General features: G+C 38.7%; 1 protein-coding gene and 1 long non-coding RNA gene across 2 annotated transcripts in view; one reads left to right on the plus strand and one right to left on the minus strand.

Moving 5' to 3' along the window:
• LOC132142383 (serine/threonine-protein kinase 16-like) overlaps positions 1 to 22,323 on the minus strand; it is a 498,700-nt gene extending 476,377 nt beyond the window's left edge. The window contains exon 1 of the mRNA XM_059552200.1: positions 22,305 to 22,323. The gene's annotated coding sequence lies outside the window, so the exon portion shown is untranslated. The remainder of the gene's footprint in view (positions 1 to 22,304) is intronic.
• On the plus strand, positions 7,953 to 9,426 carry LOC132141870 (uncharacterized). The gene is made up of 3 exons (XR_009433942.1): positions 7,953 to 8,508; positions 8,864 to 8,945; positions 9,039 to 9,426. It is a non-coding gene; the product is annotated as an uncharacterized LOC132141870 (long non-coding RNA).
• Positions 22,324 to 24,053: the final 1,730 nt, after the last annotated feature.

Here is a 24,053-nt window from a genome sequence, read left to right on the forward strand (position 1 = left end):
TTTCTACGGCCGCTTTGAAAGCAATCTAAGCAGTGCGAGTCTGCCGATCAGCGCGTCAGGAAGCAGCAGTCAGATCAGCGATCATCATGCGATCACCGTGACGGAGGACGAGGTTTGGAGGGCACTAAAGCGAGTGAATGTAAGGAAAGCAGCTGGACCTGATGGGATTTCTGGCCGTGTTCTGCGGTCCTGCGCTGATCAGCTCGCTGGTTTGTTTACATCCATTTTAAATGAGTCTCTTGCTACATCGGTGGTTCCCACCTCACTCAAAAAATCTGTCATCATCCCTGTGCCTAAGAACAATAAACCCTCTTGTCTGAATGACTATCGTCCAGTTGCCCTCACATCAATAGTCATGAAGGTCTTTGAGGGACTTGTTAAAAACGTCATCTGCTCCTCCATCCCGGATACTTTAGACCTTCTTCTGTTTGCCTATCACCCAATCAGATCCACTGATGGTGCCATCTCTCACATCCTGCACTCTTCTCTCACTCACATTGACAGCAATAACAGGAACTACGTAAGGCTGCTATTTATTGACTATAGCTCAGCTTTTAATACTATAGTCCCTTTAAAGCTAGCTTCTAAACTCATAGACCTCGGCCTGAATTCTTCACTCTGCAACTGGATTCTTGATTTCCTCACCGGCAGACCTCAAGTGGTGAAACCTGGCCAGTACACCTCCAGCTCCATCACCCTGAACGTAGGAGCCCCACAGGGCTGTGTCCTGAGTAGGGATGGGAACCGACAACCGGTTCTTATTCAGAACCGGTTTTGATCTTTGAAAAGAACCCGGAACCGTGAGCAATTTCTAAGTTTCGGTTCCGAAAAACGGTTCTGGTGCAACACGCGACCAAGCGCTGAGAGCAGCCTTGTGCCGGTGTTCTGAATATTCGGCATTTCCCCTAAAGCAGCGGTTCTCAATTGCAGTCCTCGCGCCGCACTGCTCTGCACATTTTGAACGTTTCTCTTGGCGCTTCAGACATTTGTTCTATTCGAACATGAGTGCCCTGCGAAGTGGACATCACAGGATATTCAGCTATGATTCCAGTTCGAAGCGAACGTAGAATTGAGAACCGCTGCCATAAAGGATGTCATGAACCGAATAACAGACACGCCTCCCTGTCTCTTTAATTACTGAGCACATTGATTCCAATAATGCGCATCCACAAACTCGTTGCGCTGTCCCGTCTTTAATTGCCGACCACATTGTTTCCCACGACTGTATGTGCACTCGCGCCTTCGATAACTGCTATTCTGCTAGACTGCTATTGTTAAGCAAGTATGAGGGTTAGATTATTTAGTGTACAGGTCATTTCAAGAGTGATAAGCGAAGTGATAGAAAATATTTATTTTAATGCATTTTAAATGTTTAAAAATGTGGAAACCACTCATTGCCTCACACCATCTCCTGACTGCATTATTATTTGTAAAATAGGGACTGGAGAGTGTGTATACGTTTAACCATTTATATTTCATTAATTAAGGGAAATTAACAAGTTTCTCAGCCCTCAAGGGAATATTTGGCCAATAAGCTTATTCCTGCTTGAAAAGCAAAACGATATTGATAGTGTAAAAAACATCAACTTTGAAACACATGCTGATTGATGGACTAGCATTACTCAGCATTACTTACTTCCTTCCAGCAACGCTACATTCAGTGAAAGTAAAATAGTAAAAAACATAGTTCATTTAAATGAAACCAGAAGCCGAACCAGAAAATTTCAAAAAATACCCCACCCTACTGTACACTGTAATTATAATTTAATATAATATGTTGCATTTTGACATTGCCAACCTTTAAATTAAGTTGACAGTAAGTAATAAACAGTATTGCGCATTGAGTAGTTGAGTATTGTGCATTTTTCCTTACCACTATTTCTTAATAATTGTTTAATGATTTTAATGGAACCGGAATCAGAACCGGAACCGTTAGGTGGAACCGGAATCGGAACTGGAAAATTTCTAACGATTCCCAACCCTAGTCCTGAGTCCCCTGCTCTACTCTCTCTACACACATGACTGCATGTCTTCACACAGCTCCACATCTATAATCAAATTTGCTGATGATACTGTGGTTCTGGGCCTCATTCACAACTATAATGAGGCCGCATACTTGGATGAGGTAGAGAAATTAACATCATGGTGCCAGGACAACTGTCTCTCTCTGAATGTGAGCAGTGCGAGTAATTCAACTAAAGAACTGATTGTGGACTTCAGGAAGAGACAGCAGCAGCCCTATACACCTCTTATGATCAGTGGGACCCCTGTGGAGAGGGTGAGCAGCTTCAAGTACCTTGGTGTAAACATCTCCGAGGACCTGACTTGGACTACTCACATTCAAACACAGGTTAATAAAGCCAGGCAAAGACTGTACCATCTGCGACAGCTGAGGAAATTCAGGGTCTCGCAAGCAATCCTGAAAACTTTCTATTCAGGGGCCATAGAAAGTGTATTGACTCAGTGTATGAGTCAAGGATGATAACATCCTCATGCCTCCACTTATGTACACTCTATCAGTAAGATATTCATCATTCACTACCTCACATAGACACACTGACAGTGTCACCCTGTTTGCACATTTGCTTCTTGTACATTCCTGTGTATCGTAATATTTAAGACTACAGTATAATGCACATATGCACATTGTACATCCCTGTATATCTTAATATTTAAGACTACAGTTTATTTTCATGCACATTATTTTGCGTTCTATATTTAATTCTACAATATACATCTTTTTTTATATTTTATTCTTATATTTTTATTGTTTACTTTTATTTCATTCTTACATAGCTATATTTATGTATATCTTCATCTGTGTTGTTTTCTTTAATAACTGCACTGTCCATGGAGCGGACCTGACTCACATTTCACTGCTGGTTATATATGCTATATATAATTTTGTATGTGACGAATAAAAATCTTGAATCTTGAATTGAATCTTGAATCTTGAGTGGTGCGGTGCCACATATGGGATCATTATTTCTGTGCCCCTGAAAGAACGTTCCCATGGGATTTTAGAATGTACAGTGATGTCTTATTAACTGCCAGATTCAAATGTGCTTTCACTGGCGCAACAACTTTGGCTATAGGCCTGTTTCTTTTGGGTTTCAGATATTTAAATACACATATGAACTAGCAAAACAACATTTTTATAATTTGTAAAATACAAACTGATGTCAATGGAAGCAGCAATAACAATCCATTTAATTATAATTTGATGACTTGTTTTACTCATATTGGATACACATTGTGTAGTTAACTTTAAAGGCCTCTCTTTTCTTCCCTGAGTTCACTAGCCACTTATTTTAATGTATTTCACAAGAAACTGATTCATTTATGTGTTGTCCGACAGATCCAACAGGTGTGATTCTCTAAACTGCAGCACAAACTAACATGGTGGTGCCCATCGTACGTTATAAATAAACTAACACGATCATTATAAAGGTTTGTAAACAACAAAACACATTCACTTACACATATTTGAGAATCATGATAGTTTATGATAAGTTAACAAGTTTTAAATATTTTTTTATATAAAAAAGGAAAGAAAAATTAAATAAAGCAATATAACTGTAATACAACACTACTGTGGCTGCGGTGTGTCATGCCAAGCATGACGCATCGCCATAGAAATAAGAAGATGATATATTCTAAAATAATGGACTGGGGTGTCAGCTAGAATATTTTAAACTCATGTGTGAAAGGTTTAATAATACTTTCTGTGATTAAAATAAAAAAAAAAATATATATATATCCGTGTTTCACTTCCTCTAGTGTTAATTTAAGCAGTAAACTGCAGTGTTATGTATGTATATGTATGTTTATGTAGTATTGCAGAAGGTATGCAGATTCACATATTTCCAGTGAGCCTGGGTTACACAATGCAATGCAGGTCAAGCAAGGATAAAGCAAAATAGCTCCCAAGAAACTTTAGTGTGTTGTGTCCACCCGTTTCTTCTTACCCCATCTAAGTTGTGCATTCTTTTCCCACAAAAGTCTAGGTTGTATGTCCTGAGGCTACAAGACTTTGACAGGAAGGATCTGTCTGGCATGTCTGCAGTAATTAGCACTGAATGCTTCAGAAGAGAGTCAAACAGTGCTGGGGCATCTCTCTTATTTGTAAACGTCTTGGCAGATACTGACCGGCTCCAACTGGGCTGACCTTGCATAGAGCAATTTGCTAAGAATGATTTGTCATGCAATGTTCCCTGACAGTTTGTCATAGGATTATAAAATAAATAGCGATTTTTGTTTGCATTGTCTTTACTCTGTGGGTTTGATGTCTAAATTTAAGGATTTATTTGAGTTTATTTGAAGTCAAATACTACTGATATTGAGAAATGTGGATGTCCAGTTTGAGATTTAGCTTTCATACTTTCGATTATAGTAGTGTTCGGGAGGAAATACAGTGAGAGTTGAGTAAACATGGCCATGTTCAGGAGTCAATTGATAAAATATTATTGCTATACATTATTGATATACAACATCATGTTTCTAATTGATTGTGATGACATAGCTGCACTTTGAACTTTGGTACCCCATATCTATAAAAAAAATAAAATAAATGCCTGATTCACTGAAGTAATAATGGAATTATGGTTACAATGTCTTCTATATTTTAGGGGTGATATGTATTTAGCAGTAATTAGAAGTGATCAAATTATTTTCTATCATATCATAACTTCAATTTCTATATTTCTCAATTTTATTTTCAGTTATATTTTGCACTATTTAGACATGTGTAGGTAACAGTTGCAAAAAATGACATGAAGTGTCAATCATGCAGTCACCGTGTCATAACATGTCCTGGAGTGATCAAGAGGAGGTGGTAGATAGGCTCAGAACCCAGATGTCATCTAAAGAGGACTTTTATTAAATGCCAGTGGAGAAGTAGGGGTGTACATATTCACAGTAGGTGTAAAAAAGATACAAACAAATTTACAAAATAACCCAAAAACTTACAAAACAAATAGACACTTAAACCAGTGCCAACTTTGGTATATAAACGGCCAAAGAAAACAAATTGCTACAGGCAGCAAACTCTACATAGACACGTTAAGCAGTATGCCCTCACCTCTCTCCCCAAGGTTCAGTTTAGACTGGCTTATATAGCCTAAGACCGGCTCATTACATCGAAGACCATACCAACTGCAGGGGCATCAATGCCCAAAACCTTTGAAGCAGACACAAGATCATTCAACCGTTTAAACCCTTAAACTTCAAATATACATACATACAATAAAACATAAAATGCATTTCTTCTACATAAACCAAACATAAACTATACCATAAAACATCTTTACATCACCAAGGGATGAGTACCCTCTGTATTAGTAGAAATAGTGTTACTACTGGCTCTCAAATAGTAACAAAAGAGGCAGGAGAAAGTTCGGCAAACAAATGTCTAAGGATTTATTTGTTAACTCAAAAGTTTACATAACCAAAGATCAAATTAAAGCAACAATTCAAACACAAAGCAAAGCCGCTCTCTCCCGCTCTCTCCCGCTCTCTCCTTATTCGACGCGCCACAACCAAGCCCTCTTTATGCCATCAGCTGGGACACGCCTCGCGCGCCGGCACACCCCATCAATTAAGCACAGGAACTGACCTAAGATAACAACAAGACACGGAAATACAGAACAGGAGAAATACAGACAATCGCTGGATGTAACACCCCCCCCCCCCTTAAAAAACGGGTCTTGGAGGCTTTGCTACACCACAACCATAATGTGAATAACACTACAGGAAACTTAGTACCATAGTGTTAAGAGTGAAAATTTAGTGCAGAAAAATGTGCAAAACACTTCAAAAGATATGTACAAAAACACACCATACTATATACAAATGTTGTAACCCCTTTATTCAGACGCAACTCACAACTGTCCAACTTCTGTAATCCGGGCCCTGGAAGACAGAAGAGACAGAAAAAAACACATAGGGTAACAAACAGCAAAACATTAACCAGCGGGAGCACGAGATAAGGCATCTGCAATCACATTATCTGTGCCTTTAATGTGACGAATATCCAAGTGGTATGGTTGCAGAAAAAGAGCCCATCTCATTAGGCGCTGATTTGGATTTTGAAGGGAGTGCAAGAAAGTTAACGGATTATGGTCACAGAAGACCACCAGAGAAAAGGCACCAGCTACATGTACATCAAAATGTTGAAGCGCCCAGATTAACGCCAAAGCTTCTTTCTCAATGACAGAATAATTTGCCTGATAAGAAAGAAACTTTCGAGAAAAAAAAGAAACCGGATGATCAACACCGTGTTCATGTTCTTGGAGCAAAACAGCTCCAGCTCCTACCTGACTAGCGTCAACTTGCAGCTTGAATGCCTGGTTCAACTGCGGTGCTGCAAGGACAGGAGAGGAGGTTAAGAGACACGTAAGTTCTAAAATAGTCAGACCAGCAGTCTGGCTTGAATTTTTTTCTGCGACCGTTATATTGCAATCAGTCGCATTCTAATTTCCATGGAGACGCGATGATGAACCTTGTCATGTGACATTTCAGTCAAAATGGCGCGCACACGATGGATAACCGTCTGCAGGTGACTAGCTTGAATATTTCGCTTTATTTAATTTTTTTATTCAAAACCTCTCAAATAATTTGTTAGCGTGTACCAACTATGGTTAAAATGGTTCTGTTTGCTGCCCCCACCTCCACTGCTGTGAACTTCGCTTGCACATGGTACTTTGCATCTCCCCCAAAACAGCCGCGTGACAATCGGTGCATCTCCCCCAGAATAGCCGCGTGACAATCGGTGAATCTCCCCCAGAACAGCCGCTTGACAATCGGTAAATCTCCCCCAGAAACGCCGCATGACAATCGGTGCATCTCCCCCAGAAACGCCGCGTGACAATCGGTGAGTATTAGTATTTAGTTGTTAATTTTATTCTGAAGCATCTAGAATTATTTACAAGCATGCAATAAATATGAATAAAGATTTTGTCATAAAAATTATCTTGTAAAACAGACTGCTCAAAAATGTGGTCGTTCACGTCATTACGATTTGTTTGTCTGTTTTGCATAAGTTATTGCAAAAATGTTCCATAATCCGTGCATTCAGGAGGTAAAGTTAGGGCTCAGTTGAATTGATACGTTATACATAACGTGAATATACCAAAGCACATATTTGATGTTAAATCAATTTTCTTGTTTGTTTTTAGTATATTGCTCACCGAGTTTTATATCTCTCAATTGCAAAGCAAATCAAAAGATGCCATGTTAAAGCAGAGTAAAGCTACATGGTATGACATTGTTAAATGATATTTTCCTAGCCTACAAAACATTTGAGCAAGCTAATAAGTGAAGTGTGACCATATAGTCTATATAATTATTATATTAATATGTGGTCACACCTCACTTATCAGCTTGCTCAAATGTTTGTATAGGGAAATATAATTTGATGATGTCATACCATGTAGATTTTACTTTTTTTGGTAGTGAGAGATATGTATAGCATATGCACAGCTGCACTACTTCCTGAACTTCAGCTAGCTCCTTTGTTTTCTGTCTGCCATTATTGGACAAACTGATTAATCCAGGTGTGCCTGACCCAAGGAATCACAGCAACAATAATCCGACAAACCTGGATTAATCAGTTTGTCCAATAATGAAAGACCGGAAACAAAGTAGCTGGCTGAAGTTCAGGAAGTAGTGCAGCTGTGCATATAGCCCAAAAAGAATGCATGTTTTGGGCTTCATGTATGTTTTATTAAAATGTAAGGTAAATGTATAATAGTTTGTATTAAACAAAAACGTTTATTATTACAAAACAGAAAACAAATATATTTACAATGACTAACAATTAAAATAGTATCATAAACAAACACAAAATCTGTAAATATACTCTGACTTTTGGTAAATGTTTTTGTTTAAAACAAACTATATTATACATACTGGTACCTTTAATATTTAATAATATAATTACAATAAATTATAAAGTATCATCATAAATTCATTAATATAGGCTACTCTGACTTTTTACAGGCTTAATAATGCTTCATGAAAACCAGTCATCATATCAGCTTTGTAAACAAATATAAAAACAAATATATGTACAATAAATATTAAACAAAAAACTATAAATATACTGACTTTTAATAAATGGTTTTGTTTAAAGCAAACTATTATACACACTTAATAATATGATTACAATAAATAATAATTAACAATGTATCATCATGAATTAATATACTCTGACTTTTTACAGGCTTAATAATGCTTCAGTGTGTGGTACTCCTCAAAACACGGGACAGCACACAAGGGAGTGTTGCATGGCACACACATGTGCTTGGTGAGGTGCCTCTGCTTGCCCTTGCGTGTGCTGGAGAGGCAGACCTTGCAGTGCCGCCTGGTCTTGCTGCCCTGGGAAGTGGTCTGAGGGACTTCAGATGGGAAATGCCTGGCTGTAAGGCGCAGAGGAGTGTCCAAGGTAGGACGCCCGCCTTTGGTTGGACCTCGCAATGTGCTGTACTCCTCCAGCAGCCCTCTCATTAGGTTCGTCCTGAATTGTAGGGAGGTGATTTCCTTTCCTACTCATAGTAGAGCACATCAATAGGAAGTGAGGAGAAAATAATAGTTGTGACCGTGTGGTCTGTTTATTATTGTGAATTTGTTAACACTTTAAATTACATTAATTAAAAATGTTAGCACTTTTTATCTCGTTTATATTTATTTGTATCCATTTCTCACCAGTAATTTGCCGGTAGACGATGTGGCTGTTGAGTAAAACCGTGTCGAGTACATGAAAAAATACTTTCTTGTACCACTTGGTAGACTTTCTGGTGCATTCATGAAAACCAGTCATCATATCAGCTTTGTCAACTGCACCCATCTTTTTGTTGTACTCCAGCACACAGACTGGCTTCATCATTGGTTGCCCAGTGAGTTGATCCAGCTTGCCTGTGGCTGCCATACCAGTTGGATGGACTGTGGTAAGGACATGAACATCCCTCTTGTCATGCCATTTTACTGCCAACTGTGACCCATTCTCTTCGAATTCCACATCACCTTTTTTCATCTTGCAGGTGAACTTTGGCATCCCTTTTCTGTTTCCGCGCACGGTCCCACAAGCTCCAGTGCCAAGTGACAAGAGGTGCTGGAAAAGTGTGGGACTACTGTACCAGTTGTCAACATATAGAACATGACATTTGCTTAAGTAAGGTGCTAAGAGTGTCATCACAACGGACCCAGAAATCCCAAGTCCTGGGTAATGTTGGATGTCAGTGGAGGATCCGGTGTAAATGATCATGTCCTCCACATAACCAGTTAGCACATCACACAAAACAAAAAACTTGATCCCAAATCTGTGCCGTTTAGATGGAATGAACTGACGGAATGCCAGCCTGCCTTTCCACTTCATCAGAGACTCATCCACACACAGATCCCTGTATGGCACAAAAGTGCGACGAAAAGAGGAGGTAAGCGCAGTGAATATGTGTCTGATTTTTTTCAGCGGTTCATTGGAAACTGCTGTCGCATTGTTTGCAAAGTGAAGACAGCGGAGGAGCAGAAGGAAGCGATCCTGTGAGAACAAAGACCCAAAAAATGGGGTCAAGAGCATGGGGTCTGTGCTCCAGTAATCACGAAGTGATGGTTTTTTGATCACACCCATTAAGAGAACTGACACTAAAAATGTGTACATTTCAGGGATATTTGTTGGAACCTATTTAACCAGCTTCCCTTTCATTTCCTTCTCTTGCAAGTCAGAGGCATAGCGGTTTGTTTCCTCCACAATTTCTTCCATGACATCTTCCGTTAGAAACAATTTAAAACAATTTACCTCACTGGGTGATTCTGGTGGATTTTGCACACCACAGTGGGAGGATAAAAAAGGTTGGTTGCCTTCCACAACAATGAGTTTAACGTTACCTCTTCTGCCTCATTAGGAACTGGTGTCATCTCTTCGTCTTCAAAGTTGTCCAGAGCTTCAAGATTTGGGGGAAGATCCTCATCACTGTCATCACATTAAAAAAATGTCCTCAATTTCCTCATTTGTCAGTTTTCTTCTTTTAAATGTATTATCTGTCATTTTCTCTTATGTTGGTGAGCTGGATTAAAGTTGTGTCTTTAAATTACAACAAAGGCGATTGTGAGGTAACGGTGACATCAGCTTTACATCAGTTGTCAGCTGGAAAAAAAAGACTCTCAATCCATGACAGTTAAAATATTTTTATTTTTTTTTATACAAAATATTTACAAACTTGTAGTTATTGACATCGTTAAATATATGTAAGTTAACTCCTAATGTGGTATTAATACTTGGAGAAAAAAAACATCATTTTGTTGATCGGTAAGTTATCACGTGACGGGCTATGGGTGCCGCCATTATTTGTTTACAACACTGATGGAGAGTTGGACTTAGAGCCTGCTGGATTTACAACATGCAAGATCATCCATGTTTCCCGAAATATATGACTAACCCCCGCTTCACTGCATCTCACGCGACGCTCCTGCTTGACGCTCACATGCTGCTCCTGGAGTGAATGCACTCATTGATTAACATGCATGCACGTCTGAAAAAATACCCGCTGTTCATGCGTCGCTGACACTTGCGTTGTGAAACAGCTGTTATCTACAAGGTATGTGTTTGACTTGAATAAGTATTAATATTACATGTTTAAAATGTTCTTTTACTGTTATAAATATGAGTGTGCAATAACAACCTATATTTCTGTTATTGTGTAGTGTAATTTAAAGTGAATGAAACATAAAATAAACATTAAAATACACTGAACAGTTGTGATAATAATTGTAGCTGAGCACGTCTGTCTCTGGCTCAGTGCCAGTCAAAGCGGGAAAGCTAAAGTTTGAAATTTTGAATTTAGCAGTTGATCACGTGATTTACTGAACGTTTTAATCACACCGGTGTGATCGTACGCTCCAGGGACCAGCCAAGACTGATCACACCGGTGTGATCGTACGTGTCAAAGGGTTAACGGTCTCAAAGGAAGACTGGCAAACAGGTGAAATTTGGGCAGAAACAACGATAAAACCCTGCCATACCTAAGAACTTCATCAACTCCTTTTTATTTGTAGGTGACGAATACTGATCTATGGCCAAAGTCTTAGCACGAATAGGACACACTTGCCCTTGGCCTACCAAGGTAGGTTACCGTCGCCCTCGCAAACTCACACTTTGCGAGGTTGATAGTTAAGTGAGCCTGGGCAAGGCGCTGAAACAGAGCTCTAATAGAGTCCAAGTGATCACCATAGAGTACTAAAGACGACCACATCGTCTAAGTACACTGCACAACCCTCTAGACCAGCGACCATGGTGTTCATCAGTCGCTGGAAGGTGGCAGGAGCGTTTCATAACCCAAAACTCATTACCTTATATGAAAACAACCCTTGTGAAGTGATAAAAGTAGACACCTCTCTTGCAAGGTCAGTCAAGGGCACCTGTCAGTAGCCCTTAAGGAGGTCGAATTTACTAACAAATGTCGCGGCACCAACCTGGTCTACACAATCCTCTATACGAGGTAAGGGAAAACTATCTGGCTTTGTGACCGCATTAAGTTTCCAAAAGTCAGTGCAAAACCTAAAGGTACCATCTGGCTTGTTAACCAGAAGGCATGGTGATGCCCAGGCCGATGCAGAAGGTTCAGCCAGCCCACTATCGAGAAGGTACTCTACCTCTGTGTCGATGTACTTCCGCTTCTCTTGGGAAGCACGATAAAACCGCTGCCTAATTGGAGAAGCCTCACCAACATCTATATCATGTTCCAAGAGATGCGTCTGAGTCGGAGTATCTGAGAAGAGAGTTGAAAAAATCATTAATTAAATTAATTATCTCAGTACATTTGTTTCCAGACAAGTGCTGCAGCAACTGTGGAAGTTGCCTCAATGTCTCAGAATTGTGCAAACATGCACGCAAAACCCCATCATCAGGAGTTCTGATCTCCTCTTGCTCCTGCGCTGCCACCGGAGGAACAAGAGAAAAAACAGGAGACAAACTGGCATCACAGCTACAGGCTGTGCAGCAGTTTTACTCTTAAATGCATCTGAACGTTCGTCGTTCGTTATATGGCTTAAGCAGGTTAAGGTGACACAACTGAGTACTTTTCCTTCTGTCCGGAGTGGCAATTACATAATTAACATCTGAAACCTTCTTGACAACCATATACGGTGCAGAAAACTTTGCCTGGAAAGGAGATGACACAACCGGCAAAAGAGCCAACACTTTATCACCGACTGCCAAAACACGACGCTCTGTTTGCTTATCATACTGCTCCTTCATTTTAGACTGAGTGTTTGTTAACTTCTCACGGGCCAACCTCCCTGCCTCATAAATCTCCTAAAACCATTGACATAATCACACAAGGCTTTTGGTGGTTCTTTGAGGTCCAAACCATCTTTTAGGACAGCCAAAGGTCCACGTACAGAATGGCCAAACACTAAATCATTAGGGCTGAACCCTGTACTCTCTTGAACGACTTCCCTAGAGGCAAGCAACAGCCATGGCAAACCTTCCTCCCAGTCACATCCCAGCTCCATACAATATGCACGGAGAAGGGACTTCAGTGTCTGGTGGAAACGTTCAAGAACACCTTGACTCTGAGGATGGTAAGCCGAGGCTTTGTTGTGTTTAATATGAAGCTGGCGTAAGACCTGAGCAAAGACACGAGACATAAAATTTGAGCCCTGGTCAGTCTGGACAACTTTTGGTATACCAAATATAGAAAAAAACTGCGTAAGAGCCCTTACAATGGCCCTGGTAGTAATAGAGCGTAGTGGGTAGGCAGCGGGATAACGGGTTACCTGACACATTACGGTCAGCAAATACCTAGACCCAGATTTAGCACCAACTAATGGCCCTACACAGTCCAACTGTAAATGTTCAAAATGACCAGCTACAACAGGTATTGGATGCAGAGGTGCAGTCTTTATAACCTGATTGGGCTTTCCAGTCATCTGGCAAATGTGGCAGGTTTTAATGTAGGCCGCAACATCTTTCTTTAATTTTGGCCAATAGACATGACGCATAACGCGATCATATGTCTTTATCACCCCCAAATGCCCCAACATGTCATGAGCAGTCTTTAACACCAGCTGTCTAATGGTGATAGGCACAACAACCTGAAACCATGGTTCCCCCAGTGAAATGTTTGTTGCGGGTGTCCATTTCCTCACTAGCAAGCCATCTAGAACACCATAACCATGATCCACACTCTCAAAACAGTCAACAGGAACAGCTCGCTCAAACAACGAAGACAGTGAATGATCTGTATGCAGTTCCTTGACTAGCTCTTCTTGAGAAAGAGACAAGGGAAAATCTGTTAAAGCAAAGCTAACCTTTCCTGCAGCAGCCTTAACCTCCAGGTCCTCCACGTCAGCACGACTAGCAGCACAGCCAGATTGCTGCCAGCCAGCCAGCACTGGCCGCCAGCCAGATTATTCCCTAATATAACAGACACCCCATCAACAGGTAGGGCCGGGCAGACTCCCAACTCAACTTCCCCCTCTACCAACTCAAAGTAGAGCACAACCTTATGTAAAGGGACTTCTAAAGTACTAAGATCAATACCTCTCACCAAAAGTGACCTTGAGGAAGAAGAAAACGACAACACAGACTCCAAAATAAAGGACTCTGATGCTCCTGTATCCCGCAAGATTTTTACAGGAAACTTCTCCTCGTTGCCAAGTAGTGAAACAAATCCATCTGAAATAAATGGAAGATAATTAGGCTTCAGTTTACTAAGCACAATATCTGAATTACCAGGCGACACAGCCAAAGCAGCAGGTTTCACAAACGAAAAACAAGCTTTAGCTTTTGACTTCAGCACTGGACAGCTCCCTTTCCAATGACCTTTCCCTTGGCAATAACGGCAAATTTGCTCTGCATCAGACGTTACACTTGAGCGATCCTGATTTACTGGTAGAGGATTAACGTTTGGAGTTTTATTACGAAAAGAAAACGCGTCTCTTTGTCCACTTACTGAACGCACACATTCACCAGAATGAGCTTTATGCGTTAGTTCGTATTCATCCACCAACACCGCAGCATCTGCCTCGTTTGTTGCCTGCTTTTCAGCAATATATATCGCAACACGCTCCAGCAATGTGTTCTTAAATTGCTCTAAGACTATTAAGTCTGTCATGTTATCAACTGTTTGAACATTAGAGGCGACGCACCAGCGTTGGTATTGTAACCGCAAATCTCTCGCAAACTCCACATTGGTTTGATCGAAACGTCTTCGCATTCCTCTGAATCGCTGCCGATAGGCTTCTGGAATTAACTCAAATGATCTTAAAACTGATGCCTTTATGATTTTGTAGTCTTTCGCATCATCCACACTGAGAGCGGAGAACGCTCTCTGTGCTTTCCCCGTAAGAGTGCACTGCAACATAAGAGCGCAATGTATATCAGGCCAACCCTGCGCGTCTGCCACCCTTTCAAATAACAGAAAAAAAGTGTCGACATCCTTCTCATTAAATGAGGGAAGAAGCCGTAAACTAGTGGAGATATCAAACTTCGAATCCCCTAAACCAGACATTCTCCCTTGTCTTATTAGATCCAAACGTTCAGCTTCAAGTTCAAGCTTTTGCTGCTCTAGTGCTCGTTTCGCACATTCATTTTGTTCGTTTAGACACAAACTGTCCATATGCATTTGATGTTCTAACTTACGATTTTCTAATTGTAAGAGTAATAATTATTTTTGTTCAGCAAAGGTTAATTTTTCAGCATGACCTGAAGTCGGAGAAACTATTTCATCATCATCATCTTCAGATGCATCGGCAGACGCTATCAGTAAACCCTTGGCGCACAAGGCTTCATTCACTATACTTTTGATCTCTTTTTTATATGGCTTGCTTGTAAGCTCTATTTTATAATGATCAGCAAGTTCTATTAATTGTTCTTTTGTCAATGCATTTAACAAAAACTTCGAGGGTTCCTCTACAAAGGTTTTTACCGGTGACGCCATCCTTCAAACAATGCAGACCGCTATTATTAAGAACTCAAATCAACGTTTCTTATTACAGTCTGTACGATCTGAATAAATTAAACATGAGCCGGGTAGGACAACGACATTTTCAAAAACCATATAACCATTTCTCTTAAGCTTACAAAGATACCCCATACAATTTACCTAGACGCGGATCTTCAAACAGGTCTGCGGTGGAATGGATTAAACACCAAGCCCGCAGGAGTGGCTAAACAACCAGTAATCTGGCGATTTCCCCAATTCCTCGGTAGTGCCCCCGAGACCAATGCTCTAGCCACAGACCTGTTCAAAAACAAAAAACCACACGACCCAAAACACGCAACCTACAATGTAAGCACAAAAAGAAAGGTTATGGTTAATTGATTAAATACATATCGCTGAACTTACCCTCCATGTCCAACATTCCATTGTAGCCTCTGATTACAATAAAAAATCTATTGTCCTGACTCCAACAAGACAACAAACATTCATATTAGTTCCAGAAACGCACAAGGCACAATATAACGTTTAGGTTTAGCCTACTGTCCGACTGCACAGCTTTTTCCTCTGTTCACATTACTTGCAATCGCCCAAAAAAAAAAAAAAAACAACGCCAGATTTAATACCGGAGACACGCGAGCGAGCATCCCATCAGCCTCCGATTACAATAGATTATAGGCAAAATTGTTTTTGAACGAGCCCCCACTTGTTACTACTTGCTCTCAAATAGTAACAAAAGAGGCAGGAGAAAGTTCGGCAAACAAATGTCTAAGGATTTATTTGTTAACTCAAAAGTTTACATAACCAAAGATCAAATTAAAGCAACAATTCAAACACAAAGCAAAGCCGCTCTCTCCTTTTTCGACGCGCCACAACCAAGCCCTATTTATGCCATCAGCTGGGACACACCTCGCGCGCCGGCACACCCCATCAATTAAGCACAGGAACTGACCTAAGATAACAACAAGACATGGAAATACAGAACAGGAGAAATACAGACAATCGCTGGATGTAACAAATAGTTTGAAGCAACACAAGAAAAAGGGAAGCTGTAGTCCCGCCTCCTCCTTTGAGGAGTCACCGGACCATGATATGGTGAGTACACTGTGTGCAAGGAGGCTGTGTGCAATGTGCAGATAAATACAGATTGAAATAAATAACACGTAAATACAACTTGTCTCTGTGTGGTTGAATAGGGAAAACTTATCTAAAGGGAACTATGGTAGACACAACACGATGCGTTGACCACTGATATGTGCACCTATCTGCAATCAACACCAACCACATGGTATCTAACTGTAAATAAATATTAAAGCATAATGAACCAGAGCAAACACTTACATTTTAAACCTAATAAACTACAACAGTCACATGAATTACTCACACATTAATAGCAAATGTAAAGATACATGAAACAGTTGTTTATACAGACTCCACATGTTCCTGCTATTGCAGTAGTGATGAGGTCACCCTAGCACCCGTCATCACACACCGTCTGATAGATAACATTTAATTTGGTTGGTTACTCCATATTATATATTCATTGACTCAGTCTCAAATGGCATATACAATAAATAAATAAATAGTTAGTGGAATGGCATTAAGGTTTTCAGATGTTGTAGTTAATTTCTGCCATATCAATCCACACCGTGTTTTCTGATGTCAAGCACATGATGGTCCTGAATCCTCAAATTCTAGCATTTTTAGTAATCCCACTTATGTCAAAATGGGTGGACAAGGACAATTTGAGTCATTATGCAACAAGTGTCAGATCAGGACATTGTAGATGTAGAGGCCAGATGTGAATACTTAGTGACAAATCATGCTGACTCATGCAGGAATGAGGGGCCAAGTTCTGCCTCAGGAGTATTTTTGCCCCAAGTGCATGAACAGAGATATACAAAAAAATGTATTTTTATTTTTACAGATGTCCTGTTTGGAAGAATTCATGCTTTCATTTATACTACATATATGTTTATGAAATTACACACATATATTATTAACTTGTATTAAATACTCACATAGAGTTTTGAGTGAAATGTCTATGGAAATGTTTCACTCCTACCGACAAAACACTCCTACCAACAAAGCATATTATCCCTGTACCAAACAGAATTACGATTATTCTTGCATGATCACATTTTCAGTCATTTACTCACCGTCATGCTGCTCCAAAACTGTGCGAGTTTCTTTCTTCTGCAGAAAATAAGCATATTTTAAAGAATGATAAACCAAACAATTGATGGTAGCCATTGACTTCCATCATATAGAAAAATAAATCATATGGAAGTCAAAGGCTACCATCAACTGTCTTGTTGTTTGTTGAACGCAAATATTCTTTTGTGTTCAACAGCTGAAATAAATTCATACAGGTTTGTAACAACTAAAAGGGAATAAACTATGACAGAATTTTCATCTTGGGGTGAACTGTCCCTTTAATGTCAGGTATGTTTGGATGTATTGACATTGTTGAATGTTTTAATATATGTCCTTTATTTTGTCACTTTTTTTTTAATCGTTTAATTTGTTACATATTTAAAAATTTCATACACATATTATGTACTTGTAAAAATTAAATATATACAGACTGATTTTTGTTGTTCTTTTGTGTTCTTTTGATATATACAGTACTGTGTAAAAGTCTTAGGCCACTAGTATTTTCACCAAAAGAAAAAAAAAATGGTTTTATGTCAGTTATTTCTATGTTTTGCTGTAGAGTGTCTTCCAAACATTATATTTTGGCCACTAAATGTAATAATTATCCAGTGAGATTTTTGTTTGCACAAGGAGTCTGAGAACAGCCAGTACTCCACACATGGATCTGATCTCACCATCATCCAGTCTGAATGGAATAACATGAAGAAACAGAACAAACTGAGACAGACTCAATCCAGAAGAACTGTGACAATGTCTCCAAAACACAAGAAACCTGCAAAGCTATTGTGCAAAAAATTTAGGCACTTGTGTAAAAATGCTGTAAAATGAGGATGCCGTCAAAAATAATGCTATAAATAGATTTTATTAATTTACTTACCGTATATTAACTTAACTAAATTAAATCAACATTTGGTGTGACCACACTATGCATTAAAAAAGCTAATGCCCTAGGTGCACTTGCGCATTGTTTTTCAGGTAGATTTGCAGTTAGGTTTCTTGAAGTGTCTTGCAGACATTGTAACAGTTCTTCTGGATTTAGTCTGTCTCCGTTTTTTCTGATCCTTCATGTAATACCAGACTGGATGAGGGTAAATATGAGCAAAGGCGGCTGTGAAAATGAATCTGCAATGTTTATCCTTTTGATCTTTAATTTCTATCCTTTTGATCTTTAAAATTCTAATGTATCATTAAATTGAAAAAAAAAATAATAATAATGTGGGGGCAAAATCACATGATGAAATATATTTTTTTTCTCCAATGCATATTGGCCACAATTATTGGCACCCCTAGAAATTATTTTGAGTAAAATATCTCTGAAGTATATTACCATTGATAATTAAAATTTTTAGCACATCAGTGAGACTAGTGTAATGAAAATGTCGAGCTATGGCTTCCTCTTCAACAGGATTATAAAAACTGTATGAGGAACACTTACAAGGCCAAACACCCCTTAATCATCCATCACGAGGAGTAAAACCAAGTAATATAGTTCTGATGTGCAGAACGTGATTGTTGAGCTTCACAAAATAGAAAGTGGCTGTAAGAAAAGAGCTAAAGCATTGAAATTTTCCACCATCAGTGCAATAATTAAGGGGTTCCAATCAACTAAAGATGTTACAAATCTGCCTGGAAGAGGACATGTGTCTATATCATCCTAATGCACAGTGAGGAGTAGAGTTTGACTGGCCAAATATCATAGCTGGAGAATTGCAGAGATTAGTTGAGACTTGGGGTCAGAACCCCCCCATCCCCACCCCCGCCACACACACAGGTGCTGGTCTAATTCGAATAGCATCAACAAGTTGACTTCACTAATTCTATTCAAAAAGTAAAACTTGCTTATTATATTCATTCATTACACACAGACTGATATATTTCAAATGTTTATTTCTTTTAATGTTGATGATTATAACTGACAACTAAGGAAAATCCCAAATTCAGTATCTCAGAAAATTAGAAAATTACTTAAGACCAATATAAAGAAAGGATTTTTAGAAATCTAGGCCAACTGTAAAGTATGAACATGAAAAGTATGAGCATGTACAGCACTCAATATTTATTTGGGGCCACTTTTGCCTGATCTACTGCAGCAATGTGGTGTGGCATGGATTCAATCAGTCTGTGGCACTGCTCAGGTATTATGAGAGCCCAGGTTGCTCTGATAGTGGCCTTCAGCTCTTCTGCATTCTTGGGTCTGGCATATCGAATCTTCCTCTTGAAAATACCCCATAGATTTCCTATGGGGCTAAGGTCAGCAAGTTTTCCTTTTGGAAAATGAAATCTGCATCCCCATAAAGTTGGTCAGCAGCAGGAAGCATGAAGTGCTCTAAAACTTCCTGATATACGGCTGCGTTGACCTTGGACCTTAGAAAACACTGTGGACCAACACCAGCAGATGACTTGGCACCCCATACCATCACTGACTGTGGACCTCAAGCAGCATGGATTGTGTGCCTCTCCTCTCTTCCTCCAGACTCTGGGACCCTGATTTTCAAAGGAAATGCTAAATTTACTTTCATCAGAGAACATAACTTTGGACCACTCAGCAGCATTCCAGTCTTTTTTGAAGTGAGGCGCAAGATGGCTTGACACAGGGAATGCGACAACTGAAACCTATGTCTTGCATACGTCTGTGCGTAGTGGTTCTTGAAGCACTGACTCCAGCTGCAGTCCACTCTTTGTGAATCTCCCCCATATTTTTGAATGGGTTTTATTTCACAATCCTCTCCAGGGAGCGGTTATCCCTATTGCTTGTACACTTTTTTTTTTTTTCTACCACATATTTTCCTTTCCTTTGCCTCTCTATTAATGTGCTTGAACAGAGCTCTGTGAACAGCCAGCCTCTTTTGCAATGACCTTTTGTGTCTTGCCCTCCTTGTGCAAGGTGTCAATTGTCATATATTGGACAACTGTCAAGTCAGCAGTCTTCCCCATGATTGTGTAGCCTACAGAACTAGACTGAGAGACCATTTAAAGGCCTTTGCAGGCGTTTTGAGTTAATTAGCTGATTAGTGTGTGGCACCAGGTGTCTTCAATATTTAACCTTTTCACAATATTCACATTTTCTGAGATACTGAATTTGGAATTTTATTTAGTTGTCAGTTATAATCATCAGAATTAACATAAACATTTTAAATATATCAGTCTGTTTGTAATGAATGAATATAATATACAAATATAAAGTTTCACTTTTTGATTTGAATTAGTGAAATAAACTTTTTGATGATATTCTAATTATATTACCAGCACCTGTATATATCTATATATATATATATATATATATATATATATATATATATATATATATATATATATATATATATATATATAATCAAAGAACCCCTACTGTACATCTCCGCGTGTTGTTCAGGAGGGTTTAAAGAAAATTGATCCTTGCTCATCCTAAAAAAAACTACAGCATATTCTGTACTGTACTATGCTCAGATGATTAAAAAAAAATTGTGATTTTTTTGAATGAAAGATCAAAAGGATAAAAAATTGTGATTTAATTTCACAGCCGCCTTTGCTCATATTTACCAAGGGTGCCAATAATAATGGAGGCCACTGTATCTCAAGTTTCTCTTTTGATTATTGCAGACCTTTGCACATTTATTATTTAGGTTTGAGTTCTTTAATTTGTACTTATTACACTACTCTGTGGAATACTTGATTCTGATTGGTCAGTCAAAACATTCCAAGTTATGTTATCCCAAGATAACAACCGGTAAAAGCTAATAACACAGTCTCATCCGAGTAACAGCAGTCGGCACTGTACACTTGCTTGAACAAGTGGCTAATATTTTAGCCCAGCCTGTGGTTTAAATACAGACCCTTTTGAAGTTTACAGACTGCTTCCTCTTTAAAGGAATCCTTCTGATAGAAAATTAATTTGTTGCAGGGCAGTTGACGATCAGTATTGTTCTTTACTCTCCAGTGGTTCACCAAGATGGGAAGCCATTATCTTCAAACCAAGCTGACACCTGCTTCCAAGCGTGACGCTGGTCATATATCTAAGGAGTCTGTCAGCTTTCATAGGTAAAATACTTCTGTTCGGCATTCTTTCTGTCATTGCCAACCCTTCCTAGTACGCCTGTGTTGCAAAGATTTGATATAAAGCAACGCAACACCACATGCTGCTTAAAAAGACCTGGAGATTTGAATACGCTCACCCCTTTCCATTTAAAAGAGACTAAAGCGAGATGAAACATTGTCTCCCTAAAGGCACAATGACTACAAGCGGATTCTTTATAAGCACCACAAAATTGTGTGTGTCAGTGTCTGTGTACAACCATCATTCTTGTTCAAAGACCCTGATCTCAAGAATAACACAAGATCTCGGCACTGACAACTCCACATGTCTGCTTCCAATCAATTATATAAAGGGTCATCTTTCTCTCAGAGATTTGCATCTTGCTGTGTAGCTTCTGTAATTCTGTGTCAAATTCTCCTGCGGAATGTAGATTGAAAGAGCACCCCTGCTTTCTGGAGGTTGTTGGTAATTTTACAGGCTTAGCCTTCCCCTGGCCATGGTGACTTGGGGCAAAAATGGCACTAAATTGGACAAAAATGCCCCTGCACAAACAAATTAAATCTATTATGTCTGTTGCTTGCTTTAAAAGTGAATATGAATAGACAGTGTTAATTGCGGTACTAAATTAAGATCTGCTTATATTGCACCATATTTCATTTTAGGCGTTTTTAAAGTGTTGCTGATTTTATCCATTCACACACAATTCTGTCGAGTTTAGGAATGCAATGGCCAATCAGAGGTGTTCAGATGAGTCCTCTTTCAAATCAATCTGTTTTGTTGAGTGCATGAGCGTTTGCTGACTGAATACTCTCATCATAAACAACAAAGTGCAGATGTATGCTACCTACAACTTCAGTAAGAGATTCATTTCACAGTGTATAAAGCTTCAGTGATTATAACAGTAGTTTTGAGAGTACTTAAACTTGCAAAAGATCAATGTTAGCAATAATGTCACTTTCTATGTTGGCTGTTTGAATAACCAAGAAACGTTATATAATTATCAGTTTATTAATCAATGTTTTTATTCAATTTTAATCACATTAAATACAAATTCAGTCCCATTAACCTTTTTTTTTTTTTTTTTTTTTTTTTTTTTTTAGCTTACCTGACACCCATGTCCGGTTCTTGCCTAAAAAGACGGGTTTATGATGTTTAAAACATTTGGCTGCTTTTAGCCTTACCCTGGAGTTGGTTCACCCTCCGCCTATGCTTGCGCACATAGAGACGCATCTGAGAGCGCGGTCCTTTGTAAATAAACGGCCAAATACATACAAAAATATCTCAGAAAAGGGCCCGTCTTGATGAGTATTCATGTAAATGGTCAATTTATGCTAAACATTGTCGGTATACAGGCTATTACATTAATGTAAACAGTACAAAACTTATACGTAACAGTTTGATCCGTGCATGAGGTCTTAAAGAGATAGCAACCTAAATAAACCTTCCTGTCTGTCATGAATGTTTCTTTATACATTGAAGAATAACCAGTTATCTTAAAGTTAAGTAGATTATTATGTTCCTGTGGTATTTCTGTACCTGAATATTACTGTTAAACCTACCTGGAAAAACTTAAAGGACAGTTAATTTTAGTTGTATCTTGTTGTTGTATTTGTTTGTGCCATTACTTTTCATTAATCTATTCTTATTTTATTACTGACCATTTACTTAGTTAACATTTTTTAGTTAAAATAAATTAAATTCAGGGTTTTTTTTTAATCTTAATTTATCTTAAGAATAAAGAAGAATCAATGACATTATAAATTGTAAACACACCCCCCCCCCCCCCCCCCCCCCCCCAAAACCACCAAAACATCTCTCCATCGACATTCTCACTACAGTTCAGATGATTCAGCCACAACCTCAGTAATCTTTGGATGTAATCACATTCCAATGCACAGAAGTGCATTATACTAAATGGGAATTATTAAGTGCATTTTGGAGATGAGACATTCTACCACATTCAACAGCAACAACATACACTTTGTGTTCTAAATCATGAGGGACCGAGCAATATACAACTGCCACAGTCATTATTTGATAATACAATATTCCTTCAAGCCATGTTTAACATTTTTAGCTCCTCAAGTTCCTTCCAAATCAAATCAACCCAAAAGTCTAGACTTACAACCACCAAGCAAATTACGGAATTGAAATATTCATGACCTTGGTTCCCGGCGAGAATCGTGCGTTCTGAAAATAAATAATTCAGTGGGAAAGGTTAAGATCATGTGCGGTTTTACCCATATCCTCTTGACAATGACATGTTGATGCTTCTGTCAGAATATGTCAGGCAGCCCATGTCCCCAGTACTCTTCATTGTCACTTTATAGGCACCACTGAATCTATTATGCAAGGCAATTATAGCCGATTGCCAGTTGAGCTTTTCAGAATGAGTGAGATTATTACTGATAAATTATTTTGGCCTGGTCATAATATAAAATGTTTCTGACTCACAGTTGTGAAGTGTATGCGCAAGGTAAATGGATAAATAATACATTATGCAGTCTTCGTGGCCTGTCTATTGTTGATGTTTTGAAAGCATTAAAGAGAAGAAACTATGAGTCAATATATATTTAGACATTCTTCCATTATGTCGCGCATTTTTTAATTAAGTCTTAGATGTAATTTCTAAATATAATTAAAATGGTGATATCATGCTGTGTTGAGTCAAACGGGATTCAAAATGAGCTCTATAAAAATAAAGCTGGAGGTGCCAGTTTAAGTGGACTAAAGTTTGAAACACTTTCTGGGGTATAATCTTACTTTTGTGTTTTTGGTCAAAATAAGTTTTTTTTTGCCACTGATTTCAAAACTGACTTTCTCAAAATGTAAATAAAAAAAAATATAAATAATAATAAATAAATAAATCTGAATTGAATACCAATGCTGAAAAAAAAATGCTCACCGATGATACAAAATATAGAATAAAT

This window comes from Carassius carassius, chromosome 6, assembly GCF_963082965.1.
Source record: "Carassius carassius chromosome 6, fCarCar2.1, whole genome shotgun sequence".
NCBI classification, from domain to species: domain Eukaryota; kingdom Metazoa; phylum Chordata; class Actinopteri; order Cypriniformes; family Cyprinidae; genus Carassius; species Carassius carassius.